At 48.8% G+C, this 23564-nt stretch overlaps 1 protein-coding gene and 1 pseudogene across 1 annotated transcript in view; one reads left to right on the top strand and one right to left on the bottom strand.

The window, feature by feature from the left end:
- The window catches only part of PPARD (peroxisome proliferator activated receptor delta), a 73112-nt gene that overhangs the window by 21815 nt on the left and 27733 nt on the right, over positions 1-23564 (bottom strand). The window lies entirely within an intron of this gene.
- Positions 14189-14880, top strand: LOC109450903 (mortality factor 4-like protein 1; annotated as a pseudogene).

The following is a 23564-nucleotide window of genomic DNA, read 5'->3' as shown; positions in this document are numbered from 1 at the left end:
TTCTGTCCTTCCTGCCGCAGCCCTGCCCCAGGCCCTCCAGACCTGTGATGACTGCCGGTCTGTTCACCGGTTAACTCGTCTGGCCTCACCGCGTTATGTCTCCCAGACAATGCCCTCGATCGTGCTGAGGTAGGTCCCCAGCACCTGGCATTTAGTGGGTGCTCAACATACACTTATTGAATGAGAAAACAGACTGAAAACATTAACCGCTGTCACACCGCTATCAGGCACAGCGTTTGCCTCTGTGTCAATCTCATCTATTACTACCCTTGAGATACAATAGTCCATAGAAGTTATTCCATCGACTTCTGTGTCAGGCCTGGGTTCAACCCCTGCCTCTGCCCCTCCCCCTCAGACTTTCTTAGCCCTGAAATTAAGATCCTACCATTTAACCTGAGTGGCTGCTTAATGGAGCCCGTGGTATACAAGACGTGTCCAGCAAAGAGGGGCTATCGCTGTGCTATTATCGTCACTGTGGGATCACCTTAGGGGATTATACGCAGAAAGTGCGATTCCAGGTCTAGAAATGTGCTGCCTACTGAAACGCCAGGTACCTAAACAAACAGCATTTCCCAACTCCTAGCCTTCCAATTAACTGAGGGAACAGAGAAGTGACAGGGCGCTCCCTACTCCAGCTCCCGTTCTCTGTTCAGAGATAGGCCGAGACACCCTCCCCCACTTCTGCTTTTCTCCCCTGCTCACAGCTCACCCAGTTGCTGCCATTTCCTCCTTTTCACCCACCGCAGCGGGTGAGGGTCAGCAGACTCCAGATAAAGGGCAGAGGTTGCCCCACATCTCTGGCAAGTGCTTTCAGGATCCACAACGAGGGAGGCCATGGGAGAACGGATCTGGTTGATTCTCTCCCAAGCTCTCCAATCAATCATTAACCTGCGTACACTGACCCAGTGCCCTGCTTTTCCAGACCAGCAACTCCAGGGTGCTCTCTGCTCCCCATTTGCCAGTCCAGGTCACCCCACCCCCCTCAGGACACAAGAGGGGCCTGTGTGGCCTTCTTGCTGGAATGAATTCACCCCAGGAGGTCACCTGAAGCCACCCCCAGGAGTAGCCTAGGGGCTGGTTTTGTTCAGAGAGAGCTGGAACCAGAGAAAAGACATCCAGGAAGCCACGCCTGCCCTCACATCCTACCTGCTTCCAGTTCCACCAAGCGTCAGCCGCTAAGCCCCGTGGAGTAGAGCGAAGCTAACATAAAAGGAAAAGCTGGCCTCCAGAAGCTACTGAGAATGTGCCTGGAGAAGAGGTCTGGGTGGGAAAGGGCTCTCACCGGGATCAGCAGGGGGTCCTGAGTGTGCCCCCTGCCTGCAGCAAGGGAGGGGGATGACACCAGCCAGCGACTGTCCTGGTCCCAGCTGCCCTGGCTGTGGCCACTAAAGACTGAGGAGATACTAAAAATCCAGTTTTCATCAGCAACAGAATCTCAACAGTGTTAAAACATGTGCATAATGCATCAGACCCTAAGTGGAAAGACAAGGCCCAAAATGTTAATGGTTCTTTATTTTTGAGGGGTGGAGTTACAGGTGATTCTTATTTTCTTAAGTGCATTTTTCTGTGTTCTCCAAATTCTTTATAAGGAGCACGAGAGACTTTCATTATTGGGGGAAACGTTTCACACACTCTGAACAAAGGAAACAGAATAATGTGCTGAGAGATACTGAGGGGGTAGAAGAAAGGCCTGCCCAGGTTCCAGAAGAGACCTAGATCCCTCCTTCTGGAAGCTTCGGGGAACTGAGGCACCCTCACTGCTCAGAGGAGGATTCTGAGGAAGGGTAGTTGTGCCAGGAGTCAGAGCACCGCACCACAGGACCCTTCTGGAAGCCTTCTCAGCCCAAGACCTCAGGTGCTACGGTAGCTGATGCCATCAGTGCCCCTTCACTCTCCTCCTAGTCCCTGCCAGCTGCTGCCAGCTGCTTTCATTCACTCAGCCACTGTTTGCTAAGCACCTCCCGTCCCGCGCCAGGCTACCTTAGTCAGGAAACCAACGCTCACACACAACTATGAAGGATGAGCAGGGCCTGGAGGACAAGGGCCGGGCACAGGGGGGACACTCAGCATGCAAGCAGAGCATGGGGGGGCCAGGGGAGGTGTTCCTGAGGAGGTGGCCTCTGATTGACAGGCAGGCTGGCAGGGTGACAGGGCAATGGGGGAACAGAGCCGTGAAAAGGCCCCACAGAGGAGGATGGCTCGGCCCTTCTGAGGGGAGGGGGAAAGAAGGGCTGTGTGGCTGGCGTGCCAGGAGGGCAGGGAGGCCGGTCTAGCTAAGGCTGGCGATCACTCAGGGCCTCACAGACGAAGTGAGGGACATGGGTGTTTATCCGAAAAGCAGCAGAGAGCACGGGAGGGTTATGAAGACAATGCGCAGACTCAGAGACGCGTCTGAGAAAGAACTCCCCTGGCCGCTGCGGAGGACCGACCGACTGGGGATGATTTCAGCAGGACTCAGAGCCAGGGTTCCAGCATCGGGGGAGGGAGGTCACCTCCGGCAGCCTTGGAGGCTGGGTCTGGGAAGTAGATGCCGGCCCCATCCCTGGGAAGATCCAGGCACGAGGGCCTTACATGGAGTTGGTGCTTCTCCTGCGCCCGCCTGGTGCCCTCACCGAGTAAAACGTCAGGGCAGGGTTAGAAGGTGTCCACGGCCCCTTCCTGCTCTGACCTCCCCTGGCCCCCGCCTCCCAGCACTCGTCTGGTGTTAGTGATTCCCCGCTATGACACACACACATATCTGGGAGCAGAAGTGGCACCGGGCACAGGTTGGTCAGAGGCCGACTGACTCAAATAGCCACATTCCTGGGCCTGACCCCTCCACCCAAGCCCCTCAGCCTCCTGACCTCAGCTCTCGTGACCAGCAGCCCAGCCTGTGGCTCAGCGGCCCTGCTCTAGGAGCTCTGCGGTTACAGGGCATGGACTAGATACGTCACTACTCACACCCTTTTCTTTTTAAACAACTAAGACTGGACATCGGCCAGCCCTTTGAAGTTCACAAAGTGCCTCATGTAATAATCTCATTTAACTGACCAGCGAGAGGAGGGCAGACAGGACTGACACGTGTTGAGCACTTACAATGGATTCCTGCACTGGCCCTCTGAGGGAAGCGCTAACTCCTGCCGACCAAAAGAACAAGCTGGTGAGGGGACAGAGGCTGGTGGCAAGGAAATGGGCAGAGCACGGAAGGGGAGGCCAGGCCTAGTGAGAGGGACTGAAACTCTGAGCAGCCCAGGAGAAATCGGACTCGCAGTTGGAGGGGAGGAAGAGAGAAAAGGGGAGCAGCAGGGCTGAGTGACCTCTGAACCTCCCCAAGGGCAGAGGAGGCACAGAAGAACCCCACAACTAAGCCAGGTCAGTCAGTCCTGCCCAGGAGAAGCTGGCTCCCAAGTACAAGCTTCACTTCAAAGCGTCCATGTCCTTTGACCTTGTAATTCCAACCTCATAGGAAAACGTACCGGGCTGTTCAAAGCTGTGTTATTTATAATAATGAGATCAATTTTTATAGTAATGAAATTATTTATAATAATGAAAAATAACAGAAATGACGCGGTGCCCAATAATAGAGGAATGGTTAAATTAGGGCACCCCCAGAAAATGGAGTATCTAGCGATTACACCCATGTTATCATTGAATATTTAGTAACTTGTTAAGTGAAAAATAGCAGAATACAAACTGTACAGCATGATGCCCATAAAAATGACCAGAGAAAGAATGGAAGTTTCCATGTGTGAATAGGGCAGTCGGTGACTTATTGTTTTTCTGTCACTGCACTTCTTAAAATTTCTGTACTAGAAACATGTATTATCTTCGCCTCACTTGACCTACCAGAGATGTGTGCATTGCTGGATCCTTCCTCCTTTACACCTCTCCCTGATTTGGCTCCCAGGTTCCCCACAGACCTCACTGGCTGCTCCTTACTCATCGCTTTTGGTGGTGCCAGGGAGCAATTTTCTTGCCAGCTTCTTAGGGTCCCTTTCACTCTAGACCACCCCCTGCGTGACCTGCCGGCCCCTGGCTTTCCACACCTCGCTATGCTGAGGCCTCCCTTATTTATGTCTCCGTCCCAGCTTCTCTGATGTCACATGGGTGCCCAATGGCATCACGAGCCAACACAGCCAGCACAGAGCCCTCGACCTCCCCCCACAACGTCTTTCCCATCTCAGGAAACGGCAACTCCAACTTTCTAGTTGGTCGGGCCACGTTAGCATCAGCAAATCCTGTTGGCTCTGCCCTTAACAAATATCCAGAATGGAATCCCTTCTCTCCACTTCCACTGCTATGACCCCGGTCCAAGCCAGCGTCCTCTCCTGCCTGGGTTGTTGCAGCAGCCTCCTAACTGGCTTCGGTGCTTGGGGCTTCATCCCACCGCTCTGCACCCATCAGTCAGAGGGACCTTCTTCAGTCACATTCTGTCCCCACTGTGATCAGTTCCCTCCGGGAGCTTCCTGGCATCTCTCCACGGCCTGGAGGCCTCCCTGAACTGCCCCTGCCTCCGGCTCCCTTCCCAGTACGCTGTGAGCCAGGCGCAAGGCCTCCTTGCTGCTGTGCACACTCATACTTGCCTCAGGGCCTCTGTAGCTCTGCCCTCCAGCTGAAACTGTCCTTCCCCACGTACCTATTTGCTGGTTCCTGCCTCGCCTCCTCAGGGCTTTGCTTAAACGGGAGTCATCCTGCCCACAGGATTTAAAATCACCCGGCCCACCGTGGGCTCCTTCCATTTCCCTGCTCTGCTCCAGGTTTCTCCACAGCTCTTAGCATTATCTGGAGTAGTATGTGTGTACGTATGTGTGCACGAGTACACGTGTATGAGTCTACACACACACAACACGTATTTTTAAACTCGTTTGTTCACTTCTTGTGTCTCTCCAAAAGAATATAAACCTCACAAGACAGAGATTTATGTTAGATTCATACTGATCCTCAAATCTGAGAGGAGTGCCTGGCAAACAGTAATTGCTCAATAAAGATTTGCTGATTAAATGAATAACTTTTTATAATTGGAAAAAAGACTTCCATTCATGGCCCAGCCTGAAGCAGCCGCATAGAGGTCATTTGTCCCCGGGCTTCAGTTTCCCAGGGGCATCCGAGTCTGCTCTCCAGACCACTGCAGTCAAAAGAGGAGCTCGTCAGGATTCCTGTGAATTGGCAGAAACGCAGTGCAGGGGGCACCGCGTCCAGAAGGCGTTGGCTGTGGTCCGGCCGGTTCTGCTAATCTGCAGGTGACCTTGGGGAGGTGGCACATTTGTCTTGGCTTCATTTTCCCCAAGGGGAGAGAGTGTGGGGTGTATCTATCCCCCTTTCACTCTAGAATCCTCTCACTGAGCGGACCCCAAGAGTGGTACTCAATGGAAGGAAGCCTAGGTCACTCATAAACCTCAGCTCTTCTCAGGTCAGGGGTGACGAGGCAGTGACAAATCTCAGGGGCCTCTAAAGTGTTTACACTCCAGTCAGGGAGGAAGATAAGACTGGCACCTACAACGACCAGGGGGGAGGAGGAGGGCAGCGGGCTCCCGAGGAGGAAAGGGCCTCTGCTGGAGGCCTCAGGGAAGGGTCAAGGCTGAGGAGGGCTGGCTCACTCAGAAATGATCTGAAACGTGAAATCTGCTCATTAGAGCGAACAGAGTTGAGAGAAGAAAACAAAATCAAGGAGCGGGCAGATTACTGTTTTTATACAGACTGAGGAGTATGGTGTTCTAGGCAGGGAAATGCAGACCCTAGGCCCGGGAGAGGGGAGTGGAGAGAGACACAAGCAGACCGGGGTGGCAGGGACCAGAAAAGGCTGGGGAAGCAGGTCACAGCAAACCCACGCAGACAACCTCCTCCTCAAATTCGGCTTGAATCCAGCAGTCCAGAGCGCTGTGTGTGCCGGGCATTACTGCAAGCGCCTTACGTGTGTGCCTCCCTTAGGCATCCCCGTGAGGACTGTGAAGCAGGTACTATTATCATCTCCACTTACAGAGGGGAAAAGCAGAGCAGGGAACAGTGAAGTCATTTCCATGGCCACCTGAGCCAGGATGCAGAGCCAGGAGCCGGCTGCCTTCAGGGCAGAGGTTCTCAACCACTTCTCTGCCTCCCGCTTCTGTTCCTGAACCCCTCTAATGCTAACCAGTCTCCTGGATCCTGGCCAGTGGACCCTTCCTCCAACTCCCCTCCATTCCTAGTCCTGTCCTGCCTGACCCCTCATCACCATCTCAGCCTGCACTATCTTTGGGGACAAAGCCATCATCTCCAGGTGCAAGCTCTCAGCTTCCGGACCCCTCCTCTTCCTCGGTTTATCACTCCCTCTCAATGAGTGGCTCCGAAAATCCCCAATAACCAACATGAAACGGAAGTGTTGGAACGGCAACACTTTAAATCTGAGAAGCGTGTCTTCTATCTTCTCTCCTAAGTCAGGAAGAGGCCAAAGTGTCATGAGACGCTTCCCTTTGAGAGCCATCTGTTTGCTAAGCCTTGGATACGGCAATCCAACAGATTCCGGCGACTGCCCAGGCCCTGCTGAAACCCAGATGCGGGCATCCCTCCCGGCTATGTGGGGGTGAGAAGCCAGGGGGTACAGGGGACAGAGCATCACTGCGGGACTCTATGACAAGTATGCTCCCAGCTCTGTCACTCCGAGGCTGTGCAGCTCTGGGCAACCTTCTAACCTCTCTGTGGCTCAGTTTCCCCATCTCTAAGATGGGACTAATATCCACGTGCCTTCCCTAATGGAGGCAGCGAAGCTCAGACGAGAAACTAAATGTGAAAAGCCTCTGTAGTACACAACTTATACCCCAAAATGTTAATGATGGATATCTCTTAGGGGTAATTTTAATTTCTTAATGCTTATCTGATTTTTCAAAATTTTCTATAATGAACCTGTGCTGTGTTCAGTAAGAAAAAAAAGTTTTAAAAACATGATACAGACATGAGACATTATTTACGAAGCAGCAAGAGGAGGCAGAAAAAGCTGAAGAAGTCCATCTCAAGATGCAACATGCTGGTACATCCATGTCATGGAATTCTCTGCGGACCTTCAGGAGCCAGGGTGACACAGGTGACGCCTGGCAGGACGGCTGGGATACAGAGCAAGTGGTCGGACCGCACAACTGCCTCACGTCCACTGGTTTAAGGCAACACAAGGTAGCACACACTTGCTCCACAACATGAACAATTGTGAAGGGAAAACAGCCTGGATGGGAGGGTGGGAAGGAGCAGTGTGACAGTGGGGAGAGGAACAGCTGTGACAGGTCTGTAGTTTGTAGCAGTCTTTTGTGATGAAGCCGAGTAGAAGGGCCAGGAGTCTCCTCCACACACTTGGTTTCTCCCTCACAGAAGCTCTGGCTCTCACTTGAGTGAAACCAGCTCAGGAACTAAGGGCGAACATTAACACCGGAGGAAGCAGAAAGCTCACCTGGTATTGGATCTCAAAGACATTTTCAGTACCCGCTTTCTGTTCTGCCTTTCCTTTTCAAGTGCACCCCTATCTGGTTGCTCTCTAAGGTCCCAGATAAGGGCCTAGTTAACAAATATTTGAAAAGTATGGAGTCCCCCAAAGAGAGAAGGGAGAACCAGAGGTGAAGAAGTGAAAGGACAAATAAAACAAGAGTATTCAAATCTCAGGGAGCCCAGCACAGATTTTTTAAACATTAAAGCAACTTGGAGAGTCAGAAAATTGGCCCATGCCCTCACCTTCCTATTCTCGTATCACTGACAGAAATTTCTGGATTTTATGCCTCTGTGACAGTCTGCAAGAGCTCTCATTGAGAAAGCTGGTCAAAAAACTACACTTTCACTCCGCAGGCCTCAGAGCCTGTCGGGAGCGGTGTACAGGATGAGATGGGGAAATGCAGGGCTTTGCGTGACTTAGTGATGACACTGGAGAATTCACTCAGAAAGCAGAAGGCCTGACATGTCTGGTCATGTCAGGCTCCCAGTATGGATTTCAGTTCCACCTGGAAGGAGGGAGAAGGGGCTCCCCCGAAAGAATCAAGTAAAGCCTGCCACTGTTCCCCACATGTCACACCCAGTGGTGATGGGCAATCTGTCACACTGCTTTCCCTCTGAGGTCCTCTCTCTCCAAGGGCCCCCTCTGCCCCTGCCCGCCTGGCTGCCAGTGCCCTGGGGATTCTCTCCAAGACGTACCGTGGGAGGAGGCCACGAACCAGGGGCAGAAGACTCCCCACAAGTCCCCTCGGCATAGCTGGCTCCTTGCCAGGCCACTTTGGCCCTGGCCCTGAATTTGGCCCCATTCCCTGGAGGCCTGCGAGGATAAATAACACAGGGAGAAGCAGCTGCAACTTGGGAAGATTGACTCCTGGAGTCTCAGCTCTACAGCAACAGCACAACATGGCCTTGACAAACCATATCCTGACTGAGCAGGAGCCGCTGTCGTCCTCACATCGCCCCGGGAGGGACACATGACACTACTCACCAAGGGCTCGGGTGCTATGTGCCTTGGGAGAGCTGCTAACTGGGAACGCGCCGGCTGCTGGGCTGCCCGAGCACGGGCCGCCGGAGCCGTCCTGGAGTACTCAGCGTCGCCGCCACGGCCCTCCTTTCCGGCTGCCTCCTGGAGAACCTCCACCCAAATCCCGGGGCGTCCAGAACACGCAGGCAGTGTCTCCCCACCCACAGCAACCTGATTGGCAAGGCTCTGTACACCTTTCCCCCATTAAAGCTTCCTGTCTCCCTCCCTGCCCCCGGGAACCCAGCAGGCCGAGGCAGTGCCTCCCTCCATCCACCTGGACTGGCCTTGGGACTCATGGCCCAATTTGGGGGTTCTGAGCACTGACCCTGCCACGGGCCCAGGCCAGGTACGTGCGGCTTGCACCTCCCTGACAGGGCAGGCTGGCGCTGGAACAGCACCAGCAGCTCACCTTTGTAACACCTGCACGAAAGCATTTATTCCAAAGGTGGCTGAGCAGTACCCAAGAGCCCGCCTACCAGCTTGCCTGAGCTACCGGGCCTTCCTGGGGAAAAGCCTGCCACAGGTAGGAGAGGGACCTGGGCGACAGTCCCTTCTCTTCCCCTTCACCTCCCATCCTAAAAAGCTGGTGTTCTGAGGGGTTCTGATGACGAGGACCTGGTGCCTTGTGGCACCGTCACGATGACCAGCCACCTCAGAGGAGGCAGCTGGCAGAAGGGCAAGGAAGGGACTTTGGCCCAAACAGAACTGGGTTTGAATACTAGCTTTGCTACTGACTAGCTGAGTGGCCTTGGGCCAATTGCTTCACCTCTCTCAGCGTCTATTTCCTTATATGTACAATGGCTCAGCCCAGAGAGATGCCATAACCTGTCTACAGGCATGGGGACAGACGGTTGTAGAGCTTGGTCCCAAATCCCGTTTCCTGGATTTTTTTGACTACATCAAGATGTCTCTCAGTAGCAGGTAGAACTGACAGAGAAACAGTCTCTTTTCCAAAATGGCTACCAGCTATTCCCAAAAGTCAGTGAAAGGTTGCGTCCAAAGTTCTCTGTTAGAAAACAGACAGACAGACAAACAACAACAAAAACCCAAAGTTCTCTGCCTTAAAACAAAAGCAGCTTCACAGACACTGACCTAACCAGGTGATTCAAGTTGCATCACCTAGCGGGCCCGTGGCACCATCATGCCTCCTGATGTGAAGCAAAAACAATCACTCATCACCTACGTGGGCCCCCACCAAAAATGTTAGCCCAAATCTAATCACAAGGAAGCAAACAAATTGGAATGTGGACAATCTATGACACAACATCAAGCAAATGTAACAAACTGTTAGCAACTGGTGAATCTTAGTGAAGGAAATACAGAAGTTCATTGTAGTATTCTTTCAACTTTTCTGTAGCTTTGACCTTTTGATTGTATAAAAAAACAGAGAAAGAGCTGTTGTGCCCTCAGCTCACCCCATGGCTGTGAGCCAACTCAGTTGCACCATGTCTGATTCTCTCCCCAGTGTAGTGAATAGGAAAATCCAAGCTTCTCTGCTTGTCGTTCAAGGCTTAGCACAATAGGGATCTCACAGGTTTTCTAAGCTCATCTTCCACAAAACTCTACAACCTGAACCACCTCTGTCAGCCAAAGTTGTTCATACTTTGCTTCCAAACAGCCATTGATCGGAAAGCCATTTGCTCAGCCAGCAACGTCCGTGGAGCACCCTCCATGGGTCAGGGGCCAAGCTGGGTCCCGGAGACACTGTGATGGATGAAACACAGCTGCCGCCCTGTGGAGCTTACCTGACGGGATACCCTACAGCACTGGCTTTCGTCGAGCCCTGCCTCGTGACATCTCTTCACTAGTATTTCCCTGCGAGACTACCTTCCCAACATTTCTTGGGAAATTCATCTATTTTACTAAATCCCAAAGTCTGAGAAATTGGGAAAAAGTATTATAATGCTATGGTAAGAATTAAAGTACAACAACCAACCGGAGATGCTACTGGTTTGAAGTAATCCACTGACTTCAAGTCAAAGCAAGAGCAAGAAACTCACATGCTGAGTAGAAGGTTAAGGCTGACATTTTTGGGAACCGGGACCGAAATCCATAGGAGAGAAATGGCCACAATTTAATCAAGTCTTGCTTGTAGCGGTCACCGTGTTGTAAGCGTATGTTCACAGCCCTGTCATTCTTACAAATACGTATTAATACATTTTTATATGTAGTATACAAAAAATCCTACAAGTGGTATTCTAAGAAATATGTTTGGAAACAAGTCCTTAAATTGGCAATTTTGAAAGGTGATTCTATATGGTACTGTTAACTTTGTTAGGAGATATACGTGTTAGGTTATTCAAATAGCCAATAATGTGCTGTGGCAGCGTCTAGCATTTGACTATTTGCTACAGGAGAAATACAGTAAATAAATAAATAAATAAATAAATAAATAAATAAATAAATAAAATTGTGAAATTTTAGCAAACAAAATCAGAAACTGATCTAAAATCTGAATTAAAAACAGTATTGATTAGTAAAAGCAAAAGCCAAAACTGGGGCAAGTGAAGTGTTTTCACCACTAAAAAAGGAAATAAGCTTATGTGAAATAACATATCTCTATGTCCAACTTGAAAATACTTTTGGACACATACTTTATTCAACCAACATCAATCAAAAAGAAAGAATTTTTTCTATATCTGGAATATATGTCATGAAACAAAGATCATCAGAAAGGGCAATTAATGCTTTGTGTTGTATTTTAAAATTTCATTTTAGACCCATAGAAATATGACAAATTGATTTTTTACAAAAGTGAATGGCAGTTCAATAAAGAGAACAAATGGTTATGAAGCAACTGAAACAACTCAATTGCAAAAATTTTAAAAAAGAAACTTAACTATGCTTTACACCTTTTATAAAATTAACTAAAAATGGATAAATCTAAATGTAAAATAAAAAGATAAACTTTTACAAGAAAACAGGGGAAAAATCTTTGTGACCTTGGATTAGTCAAAAAGTTCTTAGATGTGACATCAAAAGCAGGAGTCATTAAAAAAATTTTTGATAAACTGGACTTCATCAAAATTAAGAACTTTTGCTCTTCAAAAGACATTGTTAAAAGAATGAAAATACAAGCCACTTACTAGGAGAAAATATTTGCAAATCACATATTTGACAAAGGACTTGTATCCAAAATGTATAAAGAACTCCCTTATTTCAGCAATAAGAAAACAAACATCACAATTAAGAAATGGGCAAAAGATTTTAACAGATACTTCACCAAAGAAGATATACAGATGACAAATAAGCACATGAAAAAAATGCTCAACATCCTTAGTCATTAAGGAAAAGCAAACTAAAACCACAATGAGATACCACTACATACCTATTAGAATGGCCAAAACAAAACAAAACAAAACAAAAACTGACAATACCAGTGCTAACAAGCCTTATGGAGAAATTGGAACTCTCAAACACTGCTGGTAGGAATGCAAAATGGCACAGCCACTTTGGAACACAGTTTGGCAATTAAACATAATCTTGTCATACATCCAGCAATCCCATTCCTAGGTATTTACCTAAGTGAAATGAAAACCTTTGTTCAAACCAGCATATGAATGCTTATTCAAAATTGCCCCAAACCAGAAACAACCTAAATGTGCCTCAACTGAAGAATGGACAAACAAATTGTAGTATATCCTTACAATGGAATACTATTCAGGGGTGGCTGGTTAGCTCAGTCGGTTAGAGCGCAGTGCTAATAACGCCAAGGTTGCCAGTTCGATCCCCACATGGGCCACTGTGAGCTGTGCCCTCCTTAAAAAACAATAATAATAAATGGAATGCCATTCAACAATAAAAAGGAACAAACTACTGATACACGCAGCAACAACAGATACACTTCAATATATTATGCTAAATGAAAGACTCAAAAGGCTATACACACTTTATGATTCCATTTATATGGCATTCTGGAAAATGCAAAGCTATAGGAACAGAGACTAGGTCAGGAGTGAATGATACGGTGAGGTCTGACTACAGAGGAGTAGCATAAGCAGGTATTATTTTTAGGGGATGAGGGCAGTTTTCTGTCTGAATGATGGCGGTAGTTAATGACTACGAATTTGCCAGAACTCAGAACTACACACCAGAAAGGGTGAATTTTAGTGTCTAGAAATTTTAAAATAAAGATTCTAAATGACACTTTAAGAATAACTTCTAAATATTAAATATTTGTGGTATTATCCTTAAAACATTAAATGATTTTATTTGGCATTCATTTTGTGTTAATGTTCTCTTCCTTTACCATTTTCTACCATCAAATATCTGTATCAGGTGGAGATCATTTTTACATGTTAATAAACTATGCAATCTTGCCACAATATATTGTTCCTATTAATAATATTATAATAATAAACTATGCATTTACTATTCTATCTTTTTTTTTCTTTTACAGAAAAACCTCTGAAACTTTTATCACAGAAAAATAACTCGCAGTTCATTATGGTCTCTCAATCTTATTTAAAAACTCATAAATGAAAGATACAGAATAACTTACGATTTTGGGAATTCCCGGGAAATTCTATTCCATTTTCCCAAATCCTGAAAGTTAGTAACTGTCGGGAATTTGGAAGCTCCAGTTCTGACACTTTTCCAGGCAGCCTTTGTTATGACACCCATGGCAACGTTCCACCCACCTCCAGTCAAAGCCCCATTCAATTAAAAAATCATTTATGGGCACCCAGGATCTAGAGCTGGTGCTGCCAATGGCATCTGACATGGAGCTGGGTGGGGTGGGAGTGGGAGACGGTAGTCCAGGTGGTGGGAGAAGGAGGTGGCAGCGGCGAACCCCTATAAGTGGCGCTGAAGCAAGACCCGAAACCTAAATCCCAGGAGGGTGCCCAAGTGCTGTGCTTTCATGGGCCTCTTCCTTATAAAGCGTGTACAGGTTGCCATAAAGGACAAATAAGTGAAATACTCTACATTACAGGGGTTGAAATAAAAACTGGGATGAATGGGTTCCAGAAAGCAGAGTACTCAAGTAAATACATGGACACCAATCTGCAGAAACAGCGAGAACTTCAAAAAGCCAATCAGAGCAACCAAAAAGCCGATATGGGGGCCGGCCCGGTGGCTCAGGCAGTTGGAGCTCCGTGCTCCTAACTCCGAAGGCTGCCGGTTCCATTCCCACATGGGCCAGGGGGCTCTCAACCACAAGGTTGCCAGTTCGACTCCCACAAGGGATGGTGGGTTGCGCCCCCTGCAACTAGAAAACGGCAACTGGAGCTGAGCTGCGCCCTCCACAACTAAGTCTGAAAGGACAACAACTTGAAGCTGAACGGCACCCTCCACAACTAAGATTGAAAGGACAACAACTTGACTTGGGAAAAAAAGGCGTGGAAGTACACACTGTTCCCCAATAAAGTCCTGTTCCCCTTCCCCAATAAAATCTTAAAAAAAAAAAAAAAAAAAAAAAAAGCCAATATGGGGCCGGTCAGGCGGCTCAGGTGGAACAAGGTGCTCCTAAGCCTGGGGGTCCCCGGGTCCATTCTCACATGGGCCCGTGAGCTGCGCCCTCTACAGCTAAGATTGTGAACAACGGTTCTCACTTGAGCTGGGCTGCTGTGAGCAGCCAACCTGCGACAGACTGCCCCAGCAGGGGGGAGCGCAAGGCTCACAATACCAGCATGGGCCAGGGAGCTGTGTCCTACAACTAGACTGAGAAACAACGGCTGGAACCGGAGTGGAGAGGAGGAGGAAAAAGGGGGGGGGGGGGGAAGCCAATATGCTGAGGGGAAGATGAGAGGGGCAGCCCCAGGAAAGAAGACATCTGGCCTGTAACAGAGAAATGTTGACGTGAAAACAAAAAGGAACAGAGAACACCCAGATACGGAGACGGAGGCAGTACCAGTGAGACACCACAGCCTCCTTGCTAGAAAAGAGCCTGAGTAGCTCCTCCTATTGAAAACGGGGAAACATTCATCAGTGTTCAAGAGTTGATGTTCAAGATTCCTGAAGAACTAAAACCACGGCTTGTTGACGACTGGGGTTTAAGTACCTGGCGGAAACAGTGCTTACGTCTTCCTGCCAAGAAGAATGTGGGCTCCACTCGGGAGGATGAGCAAATTACAAGCCATCTCGAGGAAACACAGGTCACGAGGAGTGTGCTGTTAATGCAGCTGTGGCGGGGAGAAAGGAACAGGGCGGTGTGACGCGGGGCACGCAGCTGCCCACACACGTGAGACCACAGTGAGCTGCGCCCCCGGTCACCCTGACGCACCGTCCCCTGTGTACAGAGCGCACATCTACGGAGACAATCTGTACGAACGGGAGCGGTGTTGGCCTACCCACCCCTGGATGAGAAGGGCCTCACTTTGTTACTGAATTATCCTCACGGTTCCCTAAAACACCTGGCAGAGAATTCCATGGCTGTGTCTAGTGCCGGCGATGACGACGGGGCCTGTCCTGAGCCCCACCGGAAGGCTGTGTGAGGCGCTTGCTTACTCTTGTGCTTGGGTCTCTGTAAACATGCTGTTCTTGGTCCTGCTCCTGTACAAACGCCATCCTTTGAAAATGCTAGTGTATAACAGAATTGATGTTTGTTTTGTTTGACTTTAAACAGAGAAAATAAAAGGGGTTACAGCTCCTTTTTCCATTTCCAAGTTGCTCCCAGTGTATTTTCAATGATGGACGATGGAGAGGCATACTGCAGAGCGTTGACAAAGCTGCTTTTGAACGCTGCTGGCTCTATTGCTTTGACTACACGCTTTTATAGTACGCGTTCATGCTATGACAAGATGCTCTGATTCCTAGTGCCAAAGGTTCAATTCAGTGTATATAACTGAACACACAGCCATTCGTGCTTTTTTTTATTTTAATGATGCTTAAAGTAGAGGGCCCAGGATCCTTTCCAAGCCAAGTCATTCACGTGTTTCCTTCAGCGTTTTATCTCTACGCAGATTGTTGAAGAGTGGTGGCTTGTTTCATGGTTTTTGTATTTGTGTCTAATGCACATTTTAACACGATAGATGGAATGCACTGTGTAGCTACAGTTTTCTGGAAAAGTCAATCTTTTAGGAATTGTTTTTCAGATCTCCCATATATTTTTTCTTTAAATTAAAAAAAAAAAAATCACTTATGGGATTGATTTGGGAACTATTTGCAACAGCACTGACCTAACTGTTACAGGGGAAGATGCCAAAAACGGAGGAAGGCAGAGGCTGCCCTTGAAGAGGGTGAGTGTACAAACAGCTGTGTGATGCAGGCCACACAGACGTGGACACTTCCGAGGAAGGACTATTTCTAACTCAGGAGAATTAGAATGACTTTGGAATAGGTGTTATGGCCTTTCTTTCAGCTGGGTCAGGAGGCTGGGAAAGGCACGCCCAGAGAAGGCGAAGGTGAGCCAAGGCGGCCGAGCACACAGAACGTATCCGGGGATGGCAAGCTGTCCCTTTGGCTGGGGCATCCAGTTCTCTGAAGGACAGATAAGGGACTCGGACATGGCCTTGACTTTCTAGTTACTGGCGGGGAGGGGACTTAATTCTGAGGCAAGAGGGAGGCAGAACCATAGCGGTGCTTTGCTTCCAATGCCTGTCAGGGAGAGGCAACGAGACCCACTAGGGAACTTCTGAAACAAGAGAAGCTGAGGGTCTGAAATCTCATCTCTCATACCTTCAAAACTACACTCCGTTCACCCTCAAATTCCAGCACACCAGGCTCTCTCCCTCTGGCCCTTGGCACAGTGTGTCCCTTCTACCTGGGACACTTCATCCCCTTCTTAACCGCACACTCCCTCATCCTTCACATCTCAGCTTGTAGAGCACTTCCTCAGATAAGTCTCCTGCAGTGTGCTCCCAAAGTCCGTGGATTTCCCCAAGCACAGCCTTCTCACATTTCCTTGCTGTTGCATTGTACTTATTTATTTGGGGATGCGCTATTTATTTGCTTGCTTGCTTGCCAATGGGTACAACATACCCATGATCAGACTGTGCAGTCTGCATTAACTGAAGCAGCATGCAACGCCATGAAGCCTTACGTTATATGCTACCACAAAACCATCACCCACCTCTAGATAGCAAACGTTGCCAGCACCCCAAAGGGTTCTTAATGCCCCTTGCCAGTCATGCCCCCAATAAGAGGTGACCACTATTCTGACTCAATCACCATCAATTAGTTTTGCCCATTGTGCATCCAGCATCTCCTGGCTAGAGTTTGAGAGCCCATCGAGGGCAGGCACGGAGCTGTCCCTGCTGCTCTCTGGACCCCAAAAGTGCTGGGCACAGAGCAGGCATTTAAACGTTGCTGACGGAATGATTATACCAGGCTGATGGTAGAAAGAAAAGTACCCAGGGGCCCCACTCTCTGCCCACGCCATCCTGCCCGAAATGCCCCGTCTTTATCACTTGTCTCATTCCTGCCCCTCTGTCTTAAAGACTTGGTCCAAGTCCCACCGCCTTTGAGGAGGCTCACCCCCAGCACGCTCACTCTGCACACTGCCTCGCACGTCCTTTCTAAGTAGGTGTGTGTGCAGCTCTAGACCCTTTTCCCCAAACAATCTGAGTCTCTCAAAGGACAAACCTGGCTTTACTCGTTATTAAACGAACACCAACCTCTCTCCCCTTCTCACGGTTCACAGACTACCCTGAGCTCCAAAAAAATGTCTTCTGGTCTATCTTCCTCACAGGGCTATGAGGATCACAAAAACAGCTGGAAGATGTTTTATAAGTTCCGTCAACAAATTCAAGGCATTTGGATGATTGTTATGGTTACATGAATGTTGGCTAGAGAATTATTGGTTCAGATATACATATATCATATGAACAACAAAAAAAGTTTTTAAAAGAGTGCAGTGTATGTCAACTATAATATAATTTAAAAAAATTTTAACAGTAGCCTTAAAATATAATTAACTGAGTATACTAAACAAAAGAATATGTACCTTAAAAAAAAAAAGAATGCAGCACATCTGTCCGTGCTGATGTGGAAAACTTCCCACGATATACTTAAGTGAAAAGAGCTAGGTGTCAAAACGATTTAGTGTGTTCCCCACTGCCACAGAGAACAGGAGTGGGAAGAGGAAAAACACGTATACACGAGGATGTGCAGGGACAAATCTGGGGAGACTACACAGGAAACTGACCGCCGTCACTTCAGGGAGGCTGGAGAGCCGACGATCGTCAGTCCCCTTGTGTTGTGCAACTCTCGTCTGTCTCTGTGTTATTTTTATATTCATAAACATTTTCACATAAAATAAGCTAACATGAGGGGCTGTACCACCACCACACTCCCCCTCAACTGCCTTAGTTCATCCTGAGGGTAAACTGGAGGTGGCCTGTTTCCACTGGGGCTCAGGCGCCAGAAGCCAAGCAGATGAGGGGACAGGCCCAGAGGCGAATTTCAGCAGGAGACAGAGGAAGAGGTAGAAACAGCTTGTGAGATCACCCGGGCCGGGCCAGCCCTGGGCCTGGGGAGGAGCAGCAGTGAGTGCACGTCCACCTGTGGTGTGGAGCCCACCTGTGGCGTGGAGCGGGAAGGCTGGGAGCTGACAGCCCGGGGTACAGTGGGAGCGGAGCGAGGGGTCAGGGCCACGGGAGGTCCCCCCTGCCTACCCTGTCTGGTGCGCTAACTCATCTGGTCCTGGGAGAGGCCTGGCTTTCCCACCCCTGACAAAATGCAAACCCAGGGGAGAAGCTGAAGGGCTGGGCCTCCAGGGCTGCGAGCTGCCCAGCTCTAAGCTCCACATGGCGGGGCTTCTGGGCCAGAAACAAGCACACGGACACGCCTCTGTCCGGTCGGCCCCCTGCACCCGCTCCTCATCCAACACCCCCTGCACCGGTCAATGAGACACCATCCCCCAGGCACAGGCTGAAATGCCAACGCCATCAGCTTGTCTGCACTAGGGACTTTTCCACCATCCATTGTCCCCTTTCCCTGACTTTGACGGTTCAGGCCCCATGCAGCCCTCATCTGGACCTGCCACTGGATACTTCCTTGCCCCAGTCCAGCCTCCCTACTCCTGTTGGTGACATTCATTCCCAAGCCCAGAAATGATCTGTCACTCCCCTGCCCACAAATCTCCGGCAGCTCTCTGTGCCCAAGGAATAAAATCCAACTTCTTCATGTGGCATCCAAGGCCTCCCAGACGCTGGCCTCCACCTATCGATCCAACCACAGTGGGGAAGAGCAGTGATAATAACGGAATGGACCAAATATGTCCCACGTGCCTCTTTGTCCCGGTAACAACCAGTATTACAACCTGACAGATGAGAAAACTGGGCACAGGAGGATTAAGTAATTTGCCCAGGGTCACAGTCCAAGGTCAAAAGGAGTGTGTGCACTGGGTCAGCACTAACAACCTTTTAACCATTCCTTCTTCCCTGAAAGATTAAATCCGTAAGGGCTGGGACATGCATTAAAAAAGAAAAAAAAAATCTTTGCAGCAAGCTTCCTGTTGCTTCCCCGACTTCCCAAAAGGAACTACACGAGGGGTGGAAGAGGGCAATAGCTGTTTCTAAGACGGAAATCAAAGATACTGTGGGTCACACAAATTATTCCTAAAATTCCCTTTGAGTTCCAAGAAGGAATATCAATGTTTAATGGTACAGGAATTTTACAGAAAGTAGAAGCTGTACTTTTTTAGAGTCCTGAGACTCCTGACTAATCAGTGCAGATAAAACCTTCACACCTATTTTAGGGGACCTGGAGAAGGATCCCGCCGCTCTAAAGGTTTCATTTCCAGACAAGCTGTCAGGGACAGCACAGTGTAGCTGATGCCCGGTGCCTGCCTGGTCAGGAACGCCCCTCCCGCTACGACCCCATTCCTGGAGCGCCGTCTCCTGGCACTGCCACGGCATGTCCAGGGACAGGGTGCGCTGCTGCCACCTGCCTCCGATTGCCTATGTGCCTGGGGCTTGGCTCTTCAAACACCTTAGATCTTCAAAGACCTGAAGACCGTGGAGATCGGCAAAGGACACTGTAAAATTAACCTGTCATTATTCAGAAAAGTAGGAGAAGTTCATAAAGACATATCTGGGGCCATTCCTCAGAAACATAAAAGGTGGTCCTAGTAACCTCAGACCAGTCTGTAACAGTGGTAGCAAATCAGCCAAGAAAAAAATCCACTAATGGTCAAACCTCAGAAAGAGAATCCTTCCTTTTGAGCAAAAGCACCATCTGCGGAAGGGGCAGCTCTGCACACAGCAGCATCACACGGTCTTGCCCGGTTGGCTGCAGCTTTCGGTGTGCTCGGGACTCTCTCCGACTGCACTGCAAGCTCTGCTCTCTGAGGAGAGGGGCTGCGGCATTATTATTGAGGCGTCGTTAGCAACAGCACCCAGCACGGGAGTGAACACAAAGGTGCTAAAATTGTGACTATAGACGGAGGGTCATCAGGAAAGAACTAATGGCACATGCGTTGGGCCACACTGTCCGCCAGCCTCTAGCCCTGTGCCAACTCTGAGTTGAAGCTGATTCCTGAAATCCCAGCCCAGGGGCCTGAGAGCCAGTGCTGTCACTGTTCGCCCCTCCCACAAGACAACTCTCTGCAGGACACCCTGTACAGATCGTCAAAGACCAAGTTCCCTTCTCTTCTGAGAATATTCCTGTGACCAAGTCCCAAGATGCCACAGGAGCAGCAGGGATGGCCCAGGCCCTGTTTAGCTCTGCCCAGGACCTATCCAGTCCACCCTTTTTAGCAGCTGAAACCTCAGAGGGGTAGAAACCTTAACCTGGGCTGGAAACGATGGGCAGTCGTGGACGACACTTAGCTCCAAGCACCTGGCTACTGAGCTTTCACACTCTGGTTTCCTTGGAGGCCCCCCCCCCCCCCCCGCATGTAGACTCTTCCACTCCTAAAACAACTACCCCTTCCAGAAGTGCAGCCTGATTCTAAAATTAAAGGTTCTTAGGGCCCCCTAGGGATTAGTTTGTATTCCTCTGCCTGGCACTCAGAGAAGCTGAGTTTGGGGATGGAATGTGGGGCATGAATTCTTCAGGCCAGAAACCACTTTAGTTTGCAGGATGTAGCGGCTTTTTCTGGCTGCTGGGTGGCTGGCTGTAAGTCTCTGGCATCCTGGGCTAGATGAGAATTGCTACCTTGTGTTCCAGCCACACTTCCATCAGCTTGGCACACAACTTGCCAGAAAAACCAACTTTCCTGCTCTCTCTCCCTGCATCTGTCTCATCCACTCCCAGCCCTTGCCTCTACCCGACCGGAGAAATTCAATGCAATTCAGTTCAACAGTCAACATCAAGTGAGAGGTAGAATGCCAGGTGCTTCGACAACAAGAAAAGCAAGACCCTGTTCTCCAGGGGCTCAGAGTCCAGTAAGGAAAGGAGACATGTAAACAAGCAGCAACCCACAGAGTGGTAATTACTATACAAAGAGACCCAGCACTGAAAAAGCAGAGGCCATGTTCTTGAGAGGGATCAAAGAAGGGAGTCAAGGGGAAACAGGCACTTGGGGGGGAAGGGCCGGGCGGGGCGGGGGGAGGGGAACGCATGTGTTAAGGTGCAGAAGCCCGAGTGTGACCTGCTGGAAACAGCACCCAGGAGGGAGCTAACGGGTTATGCTCACCACATGCCACATGTTGCCATGTTACAGATGACAAAACGGAGGCACAGAGAGGATAAGCAACTGTCCAAAATGTACAAAGGATGTAGAACCTTCCAGACCAAACAGTTGGACTCTAAAACCTGAGCTTTTAAGCATTATAATACGTACTAAAGTGTAAAATTTAAGACTTACGTTTATGCAGGAAAGGCAGGGGCTGCACTATGCAGGGCTTCATACACTATGCGAAGGATTTGGACTTGAACTGTCAGCAATATAGTGAACTGCATTCGTGTGAAAGCACTTCCCCTTCCCACTACAGTCACACAGAAACACTAGATAAAACAAGTGATATCCTTCAACATACAACCAAACTTAAAAGGAGAAATATTCCATGTGCCAAAAATGACAAGAAAAATGGAAATATGAACAGTAAGTGGAACTCACTCCAAAATGACTGGTGGACTTCTGAACCCACATATGAAGTGGTTTTAATGCCTGGCTGTGGCTTTGAGCCCCAATATCAAGTTGAGAGCCTTAAAGGGCTACCCAATATGGGAAAGCAACAAGAAGCTCGCCATTTGTCCAAGGCTGTGTGGAGGGACGGAAGGTCACCCATAAGAAAGTGAACTGTGCAGCTAGCCCACCGTGGGTATGAATCTCGCTTTACACTGACAGAGTGGTGAAGGGCTGCCAAGCTGAGAAATGAACATAAAAACTGAGCCAGGACCATTGAAACACCCAAGGCCCCAGCAGAAACAAACTGCTTTGTTTGATACTTTCACTTGCTCATGAAATGGAGTCCCTCCTGAAGATGAGCCCAAAGGGACAAACCACACAAGGACAGAAGCCATCAGGACTGGTCAAGCATCAGACACAAGGGGATTAAGTAGCAGCACAAGAATCAGGGCTAATAAAACAATCTGAAAAAGACTACAAATGAGAAAATGTAGATGTTTAAGAGAGAAAGCAGCACAGAAAAACAGATACGGAAACTTGGATGGTAGAATGGGCACCATATGTCTGAGGGAATTCCAGAAGGCCAGAACAGGGAAAATGGGAGAGAACCAAAGAGATAGCGACCGAGAATTTCCCAGAAATTTAAAAAAGAATTAAATGTAAGATGTTAACATCAGGGGAAGCTGGGTGAAGAGATACAGAAATTCTAAATCTAAAATTATTCCAAAATTAAAGTTTTTTCCTAAAAAAGTGAGTACTCAGATAGAACTAGCATACCAATCCTCAGCAAGAAAACGAAAAACAAATCCACATGTACTTTCAGATGCTTCTAAAAGTGTATAGAGGTAGGAAAAAAAACAAACAAAAAATCAGAGTATTGGGCCGGCTGGTGGCTCAGGTGGTTGGAGCGCGGTGCTGCTAACGCCTAGGTCACGGGTTTGATTCCCACATGGGCCAGTGAGCTGCACCCTCTACAGCTAAGACTGTGAACAATGGCTCTCTCTGGAGCTGGGCTGCAGTGAGCAGCCGAAGGTTGGCGTGAGTTGGCGGGAGCGGCCGTGGGCTGCTGTGTGCTGCCATGAGTGGCCGGCAGCCGGCGAGAGCTGCCCTGAGCTGCTGTGAGCAGCCGACCGACAACCGGTGACCGACTGCCTCGGCTGTGGGGAGCGCAAGGCTCATAACACCAGCGTGGGCCAGGAGCCGTGTCCTACACAACTAGACTGAGAAACAACGGCTTGAACTGGAATGCGGGGGGGGGGCGGGGGGGGGTGGAAGTAGGGGAGAAATAAAAAGAAAGAAAAATGTATTAACTGAATTAAAGTAAAAATACAGGTGTTCACTATACTATTTTCATGGTGTTTTTCAAAGTAAAAAGATGGGGGGGGGAAGGGAAAATGTAGGAGTAAGAACAGAAATAAGATGTATAATTTTCAAACCAGTAAAGGGAATAAAGAAAACTCAATCTCACAGAAAGCAAGAAAGGAGAAAAAGGGGCAGATAAGGAAGACATATGGAAATTACTCACAAGATGATGATATATTTAAGTCAAATCCCCAAAATGTAAATAAACTAAACTCATTTAAAGCAGATATTTCCAGATTTGACTTAAAATTTTAAATCCAGCCATGTTCTATTCATGAAAGAATCTCCTAAAATGTGATGAGACACGAAGACTGAAAATATGAGGCAAATCACTGCACGGTGGAGTAGCGCTGATATCATCAGACTTTCAGGCAAAGAGCAGGGGAGATACTAAGCAGGAAGAATCAACAAGCCTTGATGAGTGATTAAGAGGAGAAAAATGGAGGACAACCATCAGGTGACCAGGGGGTGGGGACCGTGGGAAGAGCAGGCCTGGCAAAAAAATGTCAGAGGTCATTTCGGGGTATGCTGAGTTTCAGGGAGACCCCCAGGGGAAGATGTTCCATAAGCAGTTACAGATACAGTTACAAGGTCAGCGAGTTACTTCAGAGAAGATTTTTAACAACACTCAGTATGAAGAATGTACATAATTCTTGCTTCTTTCTAAAAAAAAAAAAAAAAATCCAAACGGCAGCCCAGCCCCAGCCCCAGCCCCAGCCCCAGGACTTATGGTGACCAGGGTAGTGAACCCACGTTTTCCACTGACGCCTGGCTCATCCAAGCTCTGCTCCTACAGGCCGT

The sequence above is a fragment of the Rhinolophus sinicus genome, linkage group LG05, assembly GCF_036562045.2.
Source record: "Rhinolophus sinicus isolate RSC01 linkage group LG05, ASM3656204v1, whole genome shotgun sequence".
Classification (NCBI taxonomy): Eukaryota; Metazoa; Chordata; class Mammalia; order Chiroptera; family Rhinolophidae; genus Rhinolophus; species Rhinolophus sinicus.
Note: the sequence above shows the minus strand (reverse complement) of the source record. Positions and strands in the feature narration are given on the sequence as shown.